This window comes from Camelus dromedarius, chromosome 5 (assembly GCF_036321535.1).
Source record: "Camelus dromedarius isolate mCamDro1 chromosome 5, mCamDro1.pat, whole genome shotgun sequence".
Classification (NCBI taxonomy): domain Eukaryota; kingdom Metazoa; phylum Chordata; class Mammalia; order Artiodactyla; family Camelidae; genus Camelus; species Camelus dromedarius.
The window spans coordinates 52,765,634-52,785,257 of NC_087440.1; the positions used below are offsets into that span (position 1 = coordinate 52,765,634).

The window sequence follows — 19,624 nt, forward strand, 5'->3', positions numbered from 1 at the left end:
TTTCTCAAGACAGTTTGGGTAACTATTATATATCAGCAATGTAAGTGAAGTGTATATATAGTTCTTCTGTGTACAAATATTGCATTATAATTTGAAAATGTATGCAATTTGCCAATATAAACTTTTAGATGGCCATAGCATTTATTTCTAGAGTTTAATTCTGAAATCATAAGTTTAGAGCCTTTTTTTACCTGAGTATGTAGTTTTTAAAAAAATAGATGAAATTTTTAAAGATGAAGTTAAATTGTACTCTTAGAAGAAACTTTTATCATTTAATTTTTATATTCTGCTATAACAATATCCATAATAAAAAATTAACTTGATAAATTAAAAAAAATCTTTTCTTCTCCCCCCCCAACCTTTTTTTTTTTCTTTTCCTAGGGTATTTTAAAGCAAATCTCAGACACCATATTAACTCATCGGAAATACTTGGATATGCATCTATCTTTTACTGTTAAGAGGTTTAAAAAATGGAGATCATGCCATTTTGATAAATATACAGCTTAAAATAATTCCTTTATAAAATTGAGTACTAACTCTATCTTCAAACTTCCCTGCTTATCTCAGATGTATTTTATAATAAGTTCATTCCAATCAGGATCCAAACAAGGTTCATACCTTGGATTTGGTCATTGTATTTTTAAAAATATCTTTTATTCTCTAAAAATCCATCCCTCTATTTTTTATGCCATCATTTTTTGTTTTGAAGAAACTAGCTCATTTGGCTTATAGAATCTCTCATTCAGGATTTGACTTATTGCATCTTGGTGGTTTTGTTTAAGGTATTCTTTTTTCCTCTTGTTTTCTCTAACCTGATAGCTAAACCTACTGGCTTGATAAGACTCCAGTTTGACATTTTTAGGCTAGAATACTTCCTAAGTGGCAGTGTGCTTTTCCTGTTGTAGGACGTCATTATATAGTCCAGTTGCTTTACTTTTAATGATACAAAGATTGACCCGTGGATTCAGGTGTCTAGTATTTCCATTATGAAGTTCTTCGTTGACTTTTAACCTAGTTGTTTTAGCAAACATTGATAATTGTTGCCTAGGGCCACTATTTTGTCAGAGGTTGCAAAATATTGATTTTATAATTCCATCATTCCTTCTGCATTCACTGGTTGAATTATTTTATGAAGAATTTTTCCCCATCAACAATTTGGTTACCCTGAAATACAGTACAAAAAGGAAAGGTAGGATAAAATCCTTGATATTTCCCTTTTCAATCATTTTTGAGTAATGATTTGGTGCCCTAGTGACCTTCAAAGATGACCAGGGAGCTATTTTTTAAATCATTATAAACTCATGAATTTTTAGTTATCTGATGTGTTCTCATTCTGTTTCATGTTCAAATTGCCCCATCTTTGGCCAGTGGGAGCCTCTTAAGGATGGCTAGTCATATATTCTGAAGTTTTTACAGCTGAAATGATATGATATTTGGGATTTGCTTTAATACACTGTAGGGAAAAAAGTAGAAATAATAAAGCTATGTGGGTTCACCATACTTTCCTCTTTATTTTTTGTGTGTTTGAAAATGACTTTAATAACTTAATGTTTTTTAAAAAAAAAAGACTTTATTTAGAAACACTAAAGAGGACCCATAAATAAATGGAGAGGCATTTAAAGATGCCTTAAAAGTAATTAATTAATTACAGGAGCACAAGAAAGCAAGAGAGAATCCAACCCAAATCTCATGCCCTCAGGGTCCAGCAAACAGCAGGATGTGCCTGAAAATTCCCCCAAAGCTTTGGTTCTGGGCCTGGACTGGGCTCCAGATGGCCCTTGACCCTTGGGCCTCCCTGGCCTGGAACAGCAGTATCCGCTCCCAGCCTGCTGGTCAGAGGTCCTTTGTGTGGCACGTGCAGCCTCATAATTCGTAGAGCCCTTTTGTACACACTTGAATAGTTGGTTACATTCTCTGCATTTTTATGCAGATGACCCTGCACAGGGTGGAGGCTGGGGGCTGGGGCAGCTGATTAGGAAATCACCACGGGCAGCTCTGGAAAGAAACCTCCCTCAGGGACACCACAGGAAACCTGCAGAAGCTCACATCCCTTCTGGTTTGCTTCTACTCCATGGCTGCAAGCATCAGCCATGCCGCAGTGTTCCTTTCTCCAGCTTCTGTCTCCCCCACCAGCTGCCGTTTCCTCTCACTCCCTCTGCTCCCACCCAGGCTACGGAGGACTTCATTCCTTTTAGAGAACTCCTGGTGTTTCCTGGCGGCTGGTGATGATTCATTTTTACTCCCTGGAATCTTCTCCATGGCCAGAGCATTGTTTCCCATATCCTTCCCACCCCCCCCAGGAAAGAACAAAAGGCATTATTTGGTCTTCTGGCTGGAGTCTATGCTAGATCATCACATCCCATACATGGCTTGTGCTGAGGGTTCCTACAGCTCCCTTCCATTTCACAAAGCATTTTGAGATAAACTCTAACAGTGGGATACATTTGCTTTCCGGTTGAAGTGATGCATTATATGATTCATCTGTTCCCAAAGATTTCCAGTTATAGTCATGAAATCTGGCCTCTACCCCTAAAACAAACCCTTGTGTTTATAAGAAGTAACCTAAGAAACCCACACATTTTCCGAGCCGAAATCATGCTTCCATCCCATGAGTTTGTAAATTCCGCAAGATAAAATTTTCTCTGTTACAAATCAACCATGCTTAAAAAGTTGGCAGAGTTGAAATAAGTTCTAAATAAGACATGTTTGAATAAGTTCTCACCCAAGAATTTAATTTTCTTACTTTTACCCCAAACTATCCAGATCAATGGGACCTTCAATTGTATCTGATTTCACGTTGAGGTCTCAAATGCAGTTACACCCATTTTAGAAAGGTAAAGGTTGGGGGCCGGAGGGTAGAGCTCACTGGTGGAGTGCACGCTTTGCAAGCACGAGGTCCTGGGTTCAATCCCCAGTATCTCTCCATTAAATAAATAAATGAATAAGCCTAATTACCTCCTCCCCTAAATTTTTTTTCATTAAAATTAAAAAAAAGAAAAGAGAAGGATGAAAAACTGACGTAAGCCATCCAGGATTAGATTTGCAGGGCAGGGCAATTAAGAGTCTCAGAATCAAAGAATGTTAGGGGTAGACAAATGTCAGCCAGCCAGCATCTACCCTCTCCTTTTACAGGTGAGAAAACTGAAGTCCAGAGAGCAGTCATATTTTGCCTGAGGTCACAGAGGTAGTACGTGAAAATGAGCTCAAAACCAGGGTTACCACAGAAGACCCCAAAGCCACTCTCTCACTCCGGTCAACTCCTGAAGAGCCCTCCTGACTGGTCTCCACCTCCTCCCTGTTCTCTTCGCCTCCCTTCCACCTGTCCTCCGCACCGCTACCTGACACAGCCACCTTCTCTACAGCACTCCTCTGATCATGTCTCTCCTGGCTCAGAACGGCTCAGTCATTCTTGGCTGTTCCCAGTGACTTTTCAGTTGTATCACATCACACCCACGTGCCCTTCCCAGACCACGTGGAAAAGCAGCTGCTCCCTAAGCAAGCTTTGTGCTTACCTGTATCTTCCCCAATGCCCAGAAGATTCTTCCTCTTTATCTTTACCAGGCGAAGTCCTCCCCTCTTTCAGAGCATCAGTTCAGATGTCACTGCTTGTGCAATTCCTTCATCAACTCTCCTAAATGAAACCTATTTCCCCCTCTTTGTCCTCCTGCACTGTATACTGGCAGACCTCTATTTTAGTAGCTCTCACATTCCACCTCCTGGTGTAATTCTGTAGTTAATTATGAACATTCTGCTTCTTCTCATAGTTTATATATTCCTTTAAGTCAAAGACCAGATCTCAGTTACAGCCCCAGCAGAGTTCTTCACTCAGAGTAAACATCAAAAACTTTTTATTCAAATGAATATAACAAAACAGAAATAAACTCACAGATACAGAGAACAAACTAGAGGTTACCAGTGAGGAGAGGGAAGCAGGGAGGGGCAAGATAGGAGTAGTGGATTAAGAGGTACAAATTACTGTGTATAAAATAAATAAGCTACAAGGATATATTGTACAGCACAGGGAACATAGCCAATGTTATAGTAACTTTAAATGGAGCATAAACTATAAAAATATTGAATTACTATGTTGTACACCTGAAACCATTATAAATCAACTATACTTCAATAAAAATTTAAAAATTTTTTATTAAATTGGGGTTTAATCCATTATCTTTAGAAACCCAACAGCATTTAGACATGCAGTTCTAAAGAGCTGAGTTTAAGTGTTTTATATATTTCTATCCTTGACGTTCTTCATTATACTGAAGGACATTTCCATCTCCTACAATGAGTCTTGGATGAAAATAAGGAAGACTGTTTCCTAGATCACACTCAGCAAAACAAGTTCAACTAAATATATATTTGTTGAACACTTATAACAATTGCCAGTCATCCCTGTCTGTGATTAAAGAAAGTTACAACAGGCTAATAGCTTAAGGAACTACCTTTGATTAGGAATCAGAAGACCTTAGGTCTACTTCAGACTATACCAAATTTCTATCAGTGAGACCTTGGACAAATCACTTAATCTCTGTTCATCTTGCCTATCAATAAAAAGGGCTGCTTATCAAAGGTGGTTCCTTCATGGACATGGATGCTACCCATCCAGCAACAAGGTCATAGACCAATTCTGTAAACATACAGTATGAGTTAAAGCACTGGTTCTCAAACTGTAGTCCCCATAGCATCTACTGGGAACTTGATAGAAGTTCCCAGGCCCCACCCCAAGCGACTGAGTCAGAAACGCTGGTTCCTTGGCCTGGGGAACGCTGGGTTCTGGTTCTCCTCTGCAAGTGGAAGGTGGTGCTGGTCCTGTGGAAGGCTATTTTGGGGTCGTTCCTCCCTGTTCTAACAGCTCATCGTCCAGGCAGACTAGAATGATCTCCCCCATCACGTTTAAACAGTTCTGCTTACCAAAGGCACCACAGGACAATCACACCCCCCCTACTTGTCTCACAGAGGTGAGCCCCTGTCTGAGGTACAGTGGACAAAATGATTGTGAAAATAGTTTGCAAACTGAAAGGGGCCATACAAATGTAAATACTGTTAAAGATGCCAAGTGGCTGGGGGGGTTGTGTAAACAAGGAAAACAGAAAAAAATGGACGAGACACTATAAACTACTTAGCTTCTGAAGAAACCATCATTTTGATTGTATACATAGCTTTCCTCCCTTGATTTTATCTGCTTGTCCGTTTATACTTGAAATAAAGATATACCAAATGGATAGCGTGAAGACACAGCAATTGAAAAGGAAGCTCAGTCGCCACGACCAGTGACTTGCTACTTCACTTGCTTTTGCAAAGAGATGAAAACCTCTAGCGCCCTCTTGAGGATTTAACTGGAAGGAGCACGGCGTTTGATTCTGAAGCAAATAGTTTTTCCCTATTCCCACAACTCCCTGTCACTTGAGTAAGGAATTTGAATTTCTTCCCTCCCTCCTCTAACAAACCACCTGTAGGAATTACTTTCCAGGGGGAGCAGTATAATAGGGTGGCAAACGACCTTGAATCAGAAAGCCGGAGTTTTAGTTAGGTTTCTTCTATTTACTGTACAGCTGTGGGTAAATCCCGTCTTGACCTCATTTTCTTCAGGGTGTTTGAGTGGACCATCTGATATTCGTTAACTACAAAACGTTTACAATAGGAGGTGATATCACCTCACTGCTGGTAGCAAAGCATAGTAGCCAAGTAAAATTATCTTGGCTAAGGTCTGGTGTTTTCTAAAGAAGATAGTTTGTAGACAGAGAAGGAAGCCATGTTTATCTGGAGAAATTAAACAGCAAGGGAGCAAAATCAAGACATCTATTTCCTTATGTGTATTCAGAACATAGCAGAATTAGTTGTTACTGATTACTGGAGTCTCATATCTGCTCCTGCGTTTAGCCTGTTGTGAGATACTGTTTTGCTTGATGCAAGTGAAGAAAATCCAGCCTCACATGGATAAGTAGTTGGAAATGAGAAAGGGATTTCAACAACTTTTCAGATAATGCTTCTGGCTATGGAGTGTTTATACTACATCAAACTGCCAAAATGTTTGTTTCTTAAAGATTAGTAACAATAAGGACTCTGAAGACATACCAACGAACTTTTTTCACTGTTAACATTAAAATTCAGTGATCTATCCTGTGCTTTGAATGTATCTTTTACTCACACATAGAGTAAAATAGCAGTTCACTGAGTTACGCAGATCTTCAATATTTTGTCACATTTCATCGTGCAGTATCAAAATTATTAATAGCACCACCAAATTCACCAGAAAAGTGTTCAAATATAGAGAACTTAAGGAGCTAACTGTGGTAGTTACAAACTTTCCAGATTTCTAATTTTCACTTGAAAGCTCAAATGTTACTGTTGGCACAAATACTGATAGTTGATTTCCTTAAAGGGGTAAGTTCCCCTTATTTTTGAGAAAATATCTTCCAGATACTGAAGTCTGAAAAATCATAATAAAAAAATATTTTTAATTGAAGTATAGCCAGTTTACAATGTTGTGTCAATTTCTGGTACACAGCATAATGTTTTCAGTCATACATATGCATACATGTATTTATTCCTTTTCATACTGAAAAACCGTAATTTGTTTGCCAGACTTCTTTAAAGTAAAAATGGTGTTCCCCAAAAAGGGACTGTTGCTCAGGTTATACAAATGCTTTTCTTCAAGATGACCTTTCTACTCTGACATTCAGTAGAACCGCTTTCTGCATACTCCCGTTTCGTCACACTCGATATTACAAGGACATGAATTGAAAGGTCAAGATTTAATGAAACAAATAATTTTACTACTTGATCAAGGACATTCTTAGGTGAAAGTGGCACTTTTTTTTTTTTATTGCTACTGCAAACATGTGATGATGAGGAATACGACTACGAATAGTTTGGTACCACCATCCTGATTCATGTTAAGGTGCCAGCAGTTTTAACCACCATCGTTTTTGCACCACTGATACAGACATCAACCCAGGGGAAAAGGCAAAGAATGTCTTGGTATTTGTCTGACAATAGTTTGACTTCTTGGGGCTGCCTGACCCTCAGAAAGCTGGGAACCATGCTTTGAGAATTACTGAGGTAGACAACTTTCCTGCCTCAAAGACTGCACTGTGAGCTCCTCTGAAACCTCCCGTTGAGAGACTAAGCCAGAAGCCTACCAGAGAAAAACCAGGGACGTCTCATCTCCAGTCGACAAGGAGCCTTCGAGGACAACTTTTATCCTCTTCTGCCCTCTAGTGGTAGATCATCAATACTGCAGCTGGTTACACCGCTCTACGTGGAGCAAAGGAGGAATATGGTTTCCTTGTTGATGTAAGCAGTGGCATTATTTTACAGCTACACTTCCTGAATTCACATTCAAGATCGAAGTGGGGTTAATCCTTTAGTGACTAAGACCCAGGAGAATAAGTTGTCATGGTGATAAAGGCTGAGGAGAGGGTCTCTGGTGAAAATAACTGGTGCCCACTTAATTCTCGGTGGATATGGAGTATATTCCTGCTACCTCTTTTCTTCCAGTGGCCCGAGGGCTTGGCTGCCTGTATCAGTGAAAACCTTTGCTCCCTTCCACTGAGGAACAAACTATAATCCCAGAGTTTTCCTCTTACTTTTCTATCCCCAAAGCAAGCTTTAAAAAAAAAAAAAGGGTTTTAAGGGTCTTCATGCATCGTAATGAAGGGGCAGTGGCCCAGGGATTACAAAGGCTTCCTCTGTGCCCCATTCTGTTTTCCCTGGGTTCTCATGGAGAAAGACAAAATCCCCGCCCAGAGGGTCTAACACGGCCCTCTTCACACTTCAGGATGGGCGGGCGGATCTGGGTACTTGAGAGAAACCTGCAGGCCAGGGTTACCAGAGGCGTCCGTGTACCACACGTGCCCTGAGGGGAAACGGGGGTCGGGGAGGAGGCAGAACCCGGGTCCGGCGGCCCAGGAGGCGGAGAAAGAAGCAGAGCCTGAGGTTTGCACCCTTTCCGTCCCCCACCTCCTCCCCTCTTGCCCAGCTACCCCGTGGTGAGGTAAGAACTACGGCGGAGATGAGCTGTGTTCCACGCAGCTCCAAGGAAGTTGGGGAGAAAAAAGGGAAGAAACGCCCCCCGGGGTGGGGGTGGGGTGGATTTGCTCTGCGGACTCCGGGCGGCCGGTCCTGCGCGGTTATCCATGGGCAAGGGACGTAGAAGGACATGGAAACCCAGAACTCTCTGTGAGGCTGAGCTAGGGGAGGAGGGATTAAATAATGAGAGCGAGAAGGGAGGACAACCGGAGTCCTTTGTCACAAACTGGAATTCATCTCACCGAACGTGAATTCCTCCCATTTAGGCTACTGTCGACGGCAGAACGTGGGGTCAGAGGCCATCCCAACTCCTTACCGAGCTCTTCCGTCCCGTCTCCAGGTGGTCCCGACGTGTTTTCCTACCGCGACTTCCGGCTCCAGCCCACCCGGAAATGCTCTAGCAAACAACTTGCTTTTCCCTAAATGAATCAGTTCGTCGGTCTCCAGGACCGGCCTCCGCGGCTCCACCGCCACTAAAGAGCGCCCCCTGGTGGCGCTCTCTCCTCACCCATCAGATCCCAAATGCGAGGTCCGTGACTGTCTAAGGCTGGGCCGCCTTGCGCCTACCGGGGTTTTTCACGCAGCGCTCTACCTTGCATACTCTTATTGGTCTGTCTCTGCCCTACTGTAAGCACTGTGGGGGCCGGGACTCTCTCTACACCCCCATTGTCCTCTGAGCTCCCAGCAGTGTCTGCAGATAGCAGACAAACTATGAAAACTTGAGTGTTCTAGGCTCCAGCTTTGACCATAAACTCTTAAATCACCTGAGTACCCATTCTTCTGAGGAATTCTGCTTCATGACAGCTCAACACTTCGCCTTCCCTGAAGTCTTCCTTCCCATCCCCGCTAATACCTGGTCCTTCCTCTGTGGCTATAAGCTCCACTATTGGTGCTGATGGTAGCATACATCCACCTGGCTTGCAAGAGATTTATTTCTTTGTATATACATCTTCCCCACTGGAGTTCAAGCCCTTTAAAGGCAAATGCCTCTCTAAGCCCTATTCCTTCATAGTTTACCTTGCATAGAAGTCACTGTAAAATATACATTAATTTCATGTTTCCCGGGAAGGAAAACCAAGCTTTGCTCTTGGAAACAAGGACATTGGAGTGATTGGCAGGGGCATGGGTTGGGCAGGTTGAACTTGAGTGATGTAATACCAGGCACCACCTTGGGTTGTAATTTTCAAACAGGATTTGACCCATAAAAGACATTAAAAGTGAATTTTGCTAAATTAATCTATTTTTTCACTGACTTTCATCGTAATGTCAGAGATGCATTCAGGTGGAAAACACTCTTGTCTCAAGGTGGAGAGGAGCCTTGGTGTAGTAGAAAATGCACAGATTTTACAATTAGATTAACTTGAGTTTGAATCTCACCTCTGCTCCTTATTCCCTGGACAAATTACTTAACCTAATAACTGTGGTCAGGTTGGCAGAGAGATCGGGCATAGGTGGAATTATTATTATTAATTTTTTATAAGCAGTGAACAGACAAAAGTGTTCTGTAAGTCGTAAAACACAAAATTGGAGGATACCCAGAACTTAGGGATAGATTCAAGTAGCATCTGTCACTAGTATATCTGGAGTACTCTTTCAATTACAGAGATGAAAACTGAATTCAAATAGGTTAAGCAAAAAAGAGAACTATTAAATCACAAGTCAGAGGCGCCCAGGTGTGCTTCCAGTTTCAGGCACATCTAGATCCAGGGGGCCATGTGATCTCCTCGGAGATCTGACTTGCTCTCTACACCCTGGCCGGGCTCCCTCCATAGCCTGGGTGAGAATACTGTCAGCAGCCCAGCTGCTCAATCCCGTGAGCTAAGCAAATCCAGAAGGAAGCAGAATGAGACTCTGTAGCCTGGGCTGAGGAGGGACCTGGTTAGAACCGCATGCGATGGGGAAGGGCCATTTTCCAAAGCCAAGCTGGGTGGTTTTACCAGTGGAAGAAAGCAAACACGGTCCAGCCAAAAGCAAGAGATGTACACCACAACCAGCCTGAATTAATTATGTTATGTGGCCTTATTATTCCCATTTTACAGTCATGTAAGGGGATCTGAAAAAAGTAGTTCACCATCACTTATATTAAGTAACTATATATTAACTTATGTAATCATAGCATCTGCCTTGCTTAGTAACTCTATTGTTTGACATTAAGATTAAAGGCAGCAAATAAAGTATGCCAGAATGTTCTATCTTCTTCTCTCCCAATACCTTGGAGGTCACCAACTCCTCCATGCCTTTCCTAACAAATACATCATTCATTTGAATTATGGTTATAATGACATATATTGAGTTTACTGTGCGCAACTGCTGTGCTAAATGCTTTACACAGATTATCTCCTTTCATCCTCCCTACTCCACTATGAGGGAGGCACTATTATCTCCTTGATTCAGATGAAGACAGAGAGGTACATAAAAGTGAAGTCCACTGCCCAAGGGATTGGAGTCAGGATTCTACCCCAGGGCTTCCCATACAAGAGCTTGCCCTCCTGACCACTACCACACCTGCATGTGACCCCAGGCACGTTATACCATTTATAACAGATTGCACATATTTCTTTACCCGTTAGTCTTCAGCACTGAGCAGAGCCACTGAGCAAGGCAGATGCTAAGTTAGTATAAGTTAATAGACACTTAGTATAAGTGATGCCTTATCATGCCCCCTTCCATGACTGCAAAACGCCAGGTATCACGTTGGGTTGTGGAAGAATTAAACAAGGCAATATTTGTAAAGTAGTTGGGATGGTGCCTGACACACCGCAAGTTATTATAATTATTAGTGGTGGTATCATCTTCACCACTATCAAGCTAATCAGTTATGCTTGAGCCCAGCTGTCCTGGGGAGGGAGGACCTGGATAAGAAGGGATGTCTGTGTGGAACGAGTCTCCTTCTGCAGACCCTTAGATCTACAAGACAGACACCCACACATCTGGTGTTCCTTTTTTGTTTTCTCAAGGAAGGTTCACCACAGCCTGGATGCTCCAGGAGATACTGGATAGGTGTTCCAGAAAAGCCAGACGTGAGGGTTGGGGAGTCAGGTCTTGCTTGAGAAAGCGGGTGAGCAGTGTTTGCTGGTCCATGTTCAGTGCAGTGAGCCAGAGGTGAGACCTGAGGGGAGACTCCCCCCGGCACAGCACCTCCCATCTCCTCAGTCTCCCTGGCACTGCTTGAAATGCCATCCGCGAGTGGCTTGTCTGAGTCAGTGAGAAGGACTGCTAGAAAGGCAGGAGTTAGGCACGTCGTGGAGAAGTGTTTTTGAGTCAGGCACTGTGTCCGATACAAGGCTTCTTGACAGTCTGGTGAAACTTTCTCAGATAATGTTTTTTTAATACATTTTTAAGAGATTGCAAAGGAAAGCAATGATATTGAAATATAGCTTAAATTTTAATACAATATATGTGCTTCTTTATTAACTCAGCTACTATCACTTCAAGTTAGTGATAAGGGCTATGGTCTTTCAAGATGTCTGCAACATTATAAAGTGCCATGCAAATCTCTGCTTCCTGAGATGAGGAATCACAGGTTCTGCTCTAATTACTGGGATGTGTTGCCTAGGCTCGTAATGGAAGGAAATGCTTGATTTCAGTTTGAGGTTAATGAAAAGAAGTAAATATTTTCTTATTCAGGTGAAGGAAGCTTTACATTTATCTCTCCAAAGAGTTCAGCTCTGTAGGTTAAAAACAAACAATATAAAAAATCAATATGAAAAAGAATATATGTATGTATTTCTCTAAGACCTCAAATTGAGAATTTACTTCAAGAGCCTGATGTTTAGAAAATGGGAACTTGGGCAGGGGGCTGGGTATAGCTTAGTGGTAGAGCACATGTTTAGTTTGCATGTGGTCCTGGGTTCAACCCCCAGTACCTCTATAAGAAGAAGGAGGAGGAGGAGGAGGGGAAAGAAAGAAAGAAAATGCAAACTTGGGCGAGAAAGGATGGAGAGGGGGAGAGCCCTGAGACAGTGGTCCTCACATTTTACGAAGCCGAAGACACTGGAAAGGCTTAATGAGGATGCAGGCTCTGCCTCCAGAGACTGATTCAGCACGTCTGGCGGTAAGGTAGCATTAAGCCCAGGTTCATCTGACCCCAGACCCTGGGATTCCCATCAGTACACCTGACCATCCACAGACAGGATCAGGGCCGGGAAACTACCAGGGAAACTAGCATTCTGTGATGTTGAGAAAATTGCGGAAGACATGGTTGATATGAGAGTCGGGCTTTGTATCCGGGACTCCTGAGCCATAAGCCCAGTGCTGCACCAGCAGAGGGCCATAAAAGAGAGACCAAAGACTGGCTGACCGTTTTACAGCCTAGCTATGGCTGGCCTGGCCCTGTCTCCTACCACCATCTCCCCAAAGGTCACAGCTGTCCTTCTACCATGAGGCAAGAAGCTCAGCTATTCCGGACACTGTATGCCTTCCGGAGGGGAAAACAGGCATAAGTCTGTACCCAGAAGACTACAGTTAGCCCGTACCAATCGTTTTCACAGGGAACATCCCTATGCCTTGCTGGGTGCAATTTGTGACGCAATTACTAGGCTGTGATGGATACTGAAGCACGGTCCTCATGGGATTCCCAAGGCTCCCACCAGTGGGGTGTTCAGGAGGTCCCATCAGTCAGCTCTCGATTCATTTCCTTCCTAAGACATTACAAGAGCTGACACACCAGCCTCTTCTCCCCTCACCGCTTCTGCTTCACACCCTGGATGCTCAGTCGCTGACTGCCCCTTATATGGTTTATATTGAGTTGTTAATCTTTCAGAAATGTTGTTTCAAGTTTTTATTTATGTATTCCCTTGAGGAAACTAAAGGGCAGGCACCAAAGCTCTGCTAAAGGGTAGCTAAGCCTGAGATCATAACTATTTATATAGTTATTATTATAACTATTATAACTATGCAACTATTTATATAATTATTATTATTCAGTTATACTATATATTATATAATAGACTATATAATAACTGAAAACTCCCTGCTCTCTCCCGGTCCTCTTCTGCAGCTTTCAAGGAGAGGAGGCAGTCTAGGAAATGTGCCTTTTAACCCTCTGGGTCTTGAAAGTAGAGGTATATCGACCACCTGAAGGAAGGGAGGGGTTCCCAGGACTCAGAATGAAGTATGCAGCTGTCTCTTTTATCTTGGTCCTTTGGTCAAACCTTAGAAGTGGATATTGCTGGAGGATTTGTACTTAAAAGAATGAATATTAACTAGCATCTACAAAATAGATGAACAAGTGTCTTCTGTAGAGCACAGAGAACTATATTCAATATCTTGTAGTAACCTATAATAAGAAAGAATATGAAAAGGAATATATGTATGTATATTTATGACTGAAACATTATGTTGTACACCAGAAATTGACACAACATTGTAAACTGACTACAATAAAAAAACAAATGAATGAATCCTATGTCCCACCTTTTGTAATTAAACCAGCAAAAGAATTAAAAAATTCTTTTTTAATTTTAAAGGTATATCTCCAAGCCACTTCCTTGAAGGAACAAGCTTTCCCAGCTCTTACATCATGTAAGTTTCAAACGTCATACACTGAGCTGGTATCAATGAACACCAAGATCACCTGTTAACCTTGCTTAGATGTCTCTCTACTTTCTTTCAATGCAAGGTTCTTTAAGTAGCAAATTCTTGCCTCCCTGTCCCCTCACACCCACTCCCTTCTTCCCTCACAATCGGGCTCTACTCCCATCACAACAAACTACTTCTGTGAAGGAACAATCTTTTCCGATCTTCCACTGCTCTCACCTCTGATGTCAGCAGCAGTGGGCATGTTTGACTCTATTTCTCAAGGCTCAGAGTTCCTGCACTCAGCCCAATCCTGGTTCCGATCCCCTCTCTCCACGGCTGCCCCATCTCTGGTGCAGGCTCCTCCTCCCTGTTGTGCCTGCCTGCAAGGGTGTCCCCTTTCAGTCCTGGCCTCTTTGCTTCACTGATCTCTGCCGGAGCTCTGTTCAGGGGACATCTGGCAGATGACAAAAGTCAAGGCCAAGGTCAAGGCCCTAGGAAGGTCTTCAGAATTGCCCTCCTTGCCCAGAAGTTATGTCTGGCCCTGGGGCACTGACAGTGGCCTGGACTGGTCTGGAAAGACTATGGCTCGTGGGACAGTCTATGACAAGTTACCAGGCTCCTGGTGGCGCCTCTGTCATTTCCACAGTAGGGATCTGCCTGGCAACCCTTAAACCAGTGACCCTCCCAGGTCCTTCTGGACTTGCTGCCCTTCCCACCTAGAACCATGCTACTTGGCAGCCTTTAGGTGGTCTCCTGCCTCCCTGCCTCTCCTCCCACCCATTTACTTTGAGGGGGGTAGAAAGAATAATGAGATTGAGGGCAGAATTCTGGGGTCCAGCTCTGGACTGACCACCAATTTCTCACCAGTGATATAAGAGGTGGGTCAATGTCATCTCTAGGACCCCGTGAACTGGGGTAAGTCTCAGCACCTTACCCACCTTCGGAATCGAGACCTGTTAGGGCAGAGCCTCAGCAGACCTTGGCTAAAGGATGATGGAATTTCGTGGCTGAAGGTCTCCCAATGGAGGAGATGGAAAAGCTGGGTGAGCACTTTTATTGGGCGGCATAAAAACTCTATAATAAGCACTTAGAAACCAAGAAAGCCTACGATTGACCAAAAGAGCTATGGGACCCAGAGAAAAACTTGCCTTCCCCTTGCCAATGCTGGTGGAAGCAGTGGGAACACCTGAACAAACATAATTACAATAACGTCCAATGTTTGCAAGACAATCATTTGTGAGAAGGGAACAGCCCACACCCCTTAGGTCTCTGTGGTTAGACTCCATGCTTAAGAATTTGATCCTGGATTATACTAAAGAACAACTGTAGTTTCAAAGCTTCTGCCAGTTCTTTGTCTTTCTTTCATGATAAAGTCACAGGGCAAATAGTGTCTTATTTTGCTGAGCCAAAAATAAATTCTTATACTTGCAGAGTGAGGACAAAACCTCATCTGGAATGGTGGGAGAGAGATACAATACTTCACATGCATTTGGAAGTTCTCAGATAACTGGATAAAAAAATAATGGAGGGAGCAGTTCAAATGACATGCAGAAGAGGGTAGGTAGGGTCAAAGGGATATATTCTGTAGCAGGATGGTAAATCAGTAAAAAAATATATATATATCGTGCAATACAAATGTTCAACTGTTGTTTCCTTCTTTGAGGTGCAGTTAACCGGCCTTACCTCATTATTTTTGGAAGTGGTTATAACAGGCAACAATCTGCTGTGACTGGAAGTGAAGAAGGGTGGTCCCCAGGGTGGAACAGAGCCCTGCAAGAAAAGACAGCAGCTGAAGAAGGGATAATCATGAATAAGAAATAGTTGAGACTTAGGAGTTAAAAGGAGGGTGAGGTCAAAGATACAGAAGAGAGAGAAAAACTGGCAGAAAAGGTTCCTGAGGAGATGCAGGTCTTAGAACCCACGGTATCAAGGAAGTATTCATGGTGACCGGGAGGAAGGGCCCTCTCTTTCTGCAGTTTCTGTCTCAGCAGTTAGCGCTACCCATCTGAAGCCATCCCCACCTTCAGGCGTCCACACAGGGCACCCGATCTGGCACACCATTTTTCAGACTTTTCCATTACTATTTACCCCCTCATCCCTTAGTTAAAATGCCTGTCATGTCCCAGTCTCCCAAAGACTTTATTTGACATGCTCCCCACGATGTCAACCAGCTGAAAATAAAGTATCCTAGGACACACTGTGCAGTATGGTGGCTACTGGCTATGTGTGGCAACGGAGCCCTTGAAATGGAGCTAGTCTGAGGTGAGGCGTGTGAAATACACACCAAATGGTGAGATTTGGTCTGGAAAAAAGTGTAAACGATCTCATTAGTAATATATTGACTAATACTGAAATGATCATGTTTGGGGTATATTGGTTTAAATAATGTGTATTATTGAAATGAGTTTCACCCATTTCTTTTTACCTTTTTAAATGAAGCTACTAGAAAATTTAAATTATGCATGTCACTCACATTATAGTTCTTCTGGAAAGCAATAGTCTAGACGAATGGATAATTCCATTTGTTCTGGACTGGATGTACCGGTTACAGTGCCGACCGAACCACAGCCCCTTCCACAGGGACGTGCGGGGGCGGGTGTTCTAAGTCCTGTAACCCCACTCTTCCCACCCTGGCCACTTCCTCCAGCAGCTTCCTGAGAAAGCGTGCAGGACAGGTGGTATTTTTGAGTGTTTGCAAACCTAAAAGACTTTCATTTTGCCCTCACGTTTGATTCATGTTAGATAGTTAAATATAATTTTCACTCCGAATTTTGAAAGCATTGCTACTTTGTCATTTACCTGCCGACATGGTTATTTTGAAGGTCGATACTTTTCTGATTGCCAGTGCCTGGTGTGTGAGTTGTTGTTAGTCGTGGCTGTTTTCCCCGCCTGTTCCAGGCTCTTCTCTTCAGCGTTGTGGCGTCGGAGTTTGGCGCAGGTCTTTCGTGTGTTTGTGTGTGCCGGACATTTCCGGGGCCATTTCAGTGGGGAAGCTCATGTTCTTCATTCTCATATCTTCACTGGGTAATTTTCACCCCCTTTATTTTCTCTGTTCTTCTCTGGTTGTTGAAATGCTTTGACTGAACTATTGAACTTTCATTTTTGTATTTTTGTTTCCTATCGTCTGTTCCTTTAACATTTTATTTTATATTCTGAAAAAATTTCTGTTTTATCTTCCAACCGATCTATTGAATGTTGAATAATAATAATCATATAGTCAGTCCCCTTTTCTAATTGCTTCTTCTTTCATAGATGCAATATCTTCTTTTACCTTTCTGAAGGTAGGAATTATAGATTGTTGGGGGGGGGGTTTTGTTCTTGTTTTCTTCTGTTCTCTGCATTACTGTTTCTCCTAAGTTTTTTCTTTATTTTCTGTTTGTCTGTTTTGATGTTTTTGATGGCGTGTTGTTTCACAAACCTCAGAAGCTTCCCGGGTAAAATCTGAAATCAACCTCTGTACATGGAGGGCAAAGAGAGAAATGCAAATTAAATAACCATGAGATATCGCTTCACACCTGTCAGAATGGCCATCATCAAAAAGTCTACAAAGAAATTATGGCGAGGATATGGAGGAAAGGGAGCCCTTGCACACTGTTGGTGGGAATGTAAATTTGCTATGGAAAATAGTATGGAGGTTCCTCAAAAAACTAAAAATAGAATTATCATATGATCCAGCAATTCCATTCCTGGGTATATATCTGAAGAAAATGAAAACATTAATTTGTAAAGATACATGCATCCCAATGTTCACAGCAGCATTATTTACAATAGCTAAGATACGGAAGCAACCCAACTGCCCATCAACAGAAGAATAGATAAAGAAGATGTGGTGTATATATACAATGCAATATTACTCAGTCATAAAAAGAATGAAATTTTACCATCTGCAGCAACATGAATGGACCTAGAGAATACTATGCTCAGTGAAATAAGCCAGAGAAAGACAAATATTGTATGACATTACTTATATATGGAATCTAAAAAAATAAACAAATATATATAGAAAACAGAAACAGACTCACAGACACTGAAAACAAACTAACAGTTACCAGTGGGACGAGGGAGGAGGGGGAAGGGCAAGATAGGAGTAGGGGATTTAGAATACAAACTACTGTGTATAAAACAGATAAGCAACAAAGACACATTGTACAGCACAGAGAATCATAGCCATTGTTTTGTAATAACTTTTAAGGAACTATAATCTATGAAAATACTGAATTAACAAGCTGTACACCTGAAGCTAATATAATATTGTAAATAAACTACACTTCAATTTAAAAAAGTTAATATAGAGGCCTTAACTGGGCTCAGCCACATTATTGTCGGGTAGCCTCAACAACACATTGCTCTCTCAAGGATACGATCTTGAGAACGGCTCTCACTATGAGAACAGTGGGGAGCGCCTGCATCCCAGGCACAGGGGAGGGGGCGAGGAGCCTCCAATCTGAGGTCCAGTTCTCAGGTCAACTGACAGTAACGCCCTCTCCATTAGCTCCTCCAATATTAGCTGGAGAATTTTATGAAGTAAAAGATATCCTTTTAAAACAACAAGTATTGATGAGAATCTAGATGATAATGCAAGGCAGAATAATAGAAATTTCCTTATAACTCTAATCTTTGTAGAATTGTTTGGTACACAGATATTTGTAACAGACAAAATAACTTATAGGAATTATATTTCCTTTTTAGCTACTTAATTCCATTTAGGTCATGAGTCTTTCAAGAAAATGTTCTATTTATGAATCTCTCACATCTTGTAAAAATCAGTAAGATCCATAATATCAACTTTTGTGATGTAAAATTTTTAAAAGAAAGAGAAATTTACAAATTATAAAGTACAGCATTTGGAATGGGTCAGTTTTAAACTGTCATAGAGAGTAAAAAGCGTATGAAGAAGAAGAGAAATGCTTTAATTAATCAAACATGTTTCTAATAATCAAACTTCAAAATAGTAGTATTTTCAAGACTGCCTTAAGAAGACAATGCTTTATAATTTTGAGTTTATAGAGGCCAAAAATGTAAATGGAAACTTGTCAGAATGATTGCTGTGTACTGACAACATTTTCAATAGTTGAACACAAAAGATTTTTTTCAACTTGCTTAAGCTATGAATTCTAGGCACAAATTTCCTTCTAGAAAAACTAGGTATATCAGTTTGGTGAATTTTGGTTCTGCTGGGCTAGAAATGTTATATACAAAGGTAGTGTGAAGACTTGCATTTGTTTAAATAGCTCCTTTAAAAGTGAAGAGTTTCTTTCTGTCGTAAATCAGCAAGATGAACGAGTACATAGCAAAGGGGGTTCCTAATTGCATTGTATTCAGGTAGATTAGAGGGAGAAGACTGACTGGAGCAGTCTGCTCTCGTCCTGCTCACTGCTGAGACGTCTGTTGCTTTACACTGTGCTGTAATTACTTTTTGAAGGCTACGAACCGAACATCATATGCCTGTGCTTCCTAAATCATCCCTAGCTTCCATCATGGTTATCACATTGTCAGTGACAATTACCTGACGCTTAAATTCACTAATTTTCCATTATATAAATATTTCTTCTTAGATTCACTCTGGTTTAAGCTATGTGAGACCCAGAATTCTCTCGGCAGTCAAGCAAAGTAGAAGCAGAGTTCAACAGTAATCAGCATTCACCCACCAAGCGGTCCTGCAGGACACGTCTGAATGTCTGATACAAAATGCAGAATTCGCACACTGTAAAATAACACAGAGCAGAATATAACTCAAGAACTTTTTTTTCTTTTTGCTAGCCTAGCAGGGCCAAAATTCACCAGTTGTTTGCAGAGAAAGTCATCAGCTTCCTGGAGAATGCTGAAGAGGACATCAAACTGCTATGCCTTGGAAGGTTCAGTGTCTTTTGTATGACGCCTGTTGTAAAGAGCCTTCTCTATTTCAAATCCAGGATAGAGACTGAAATTAGAGGACATGCAATGAGCGCTGAGATACAGATGAAAGTTCAAAAATTTTTTGTTTTTGTTTTTTTTAAACTTTCAGAGGTAATTACATTGATCTGTTGCCACATTTCCAGATGAGAATTTAAGGACACTTTTTTTTCTGGTG

The 19,624-nt window shown here is 41.8% G+C and overlaps 1 protein-coding gene across 1 annotated transcript in view; it reads right to left on the bottom strand.

The window, feature by feature from the left end:
• NID2 (nidogen 2) overlaps positions 1-15,322 on the bottom strand; it is a 128,158-nt gene extending 112,836 nt beyond the window's left edge. Inside the window, exon 1 of the mRNA XM_064485958.1 lies at positions 15,238-15,322. The gene's annotated coding sequence lies outside the window, so the exon portion shown is untranslated. The remainder of the gene's footprint in view (positions 1-15,237) is intronic.
• Positions 15,323-19,624: the final 4,302 nt, after the last annotated feature.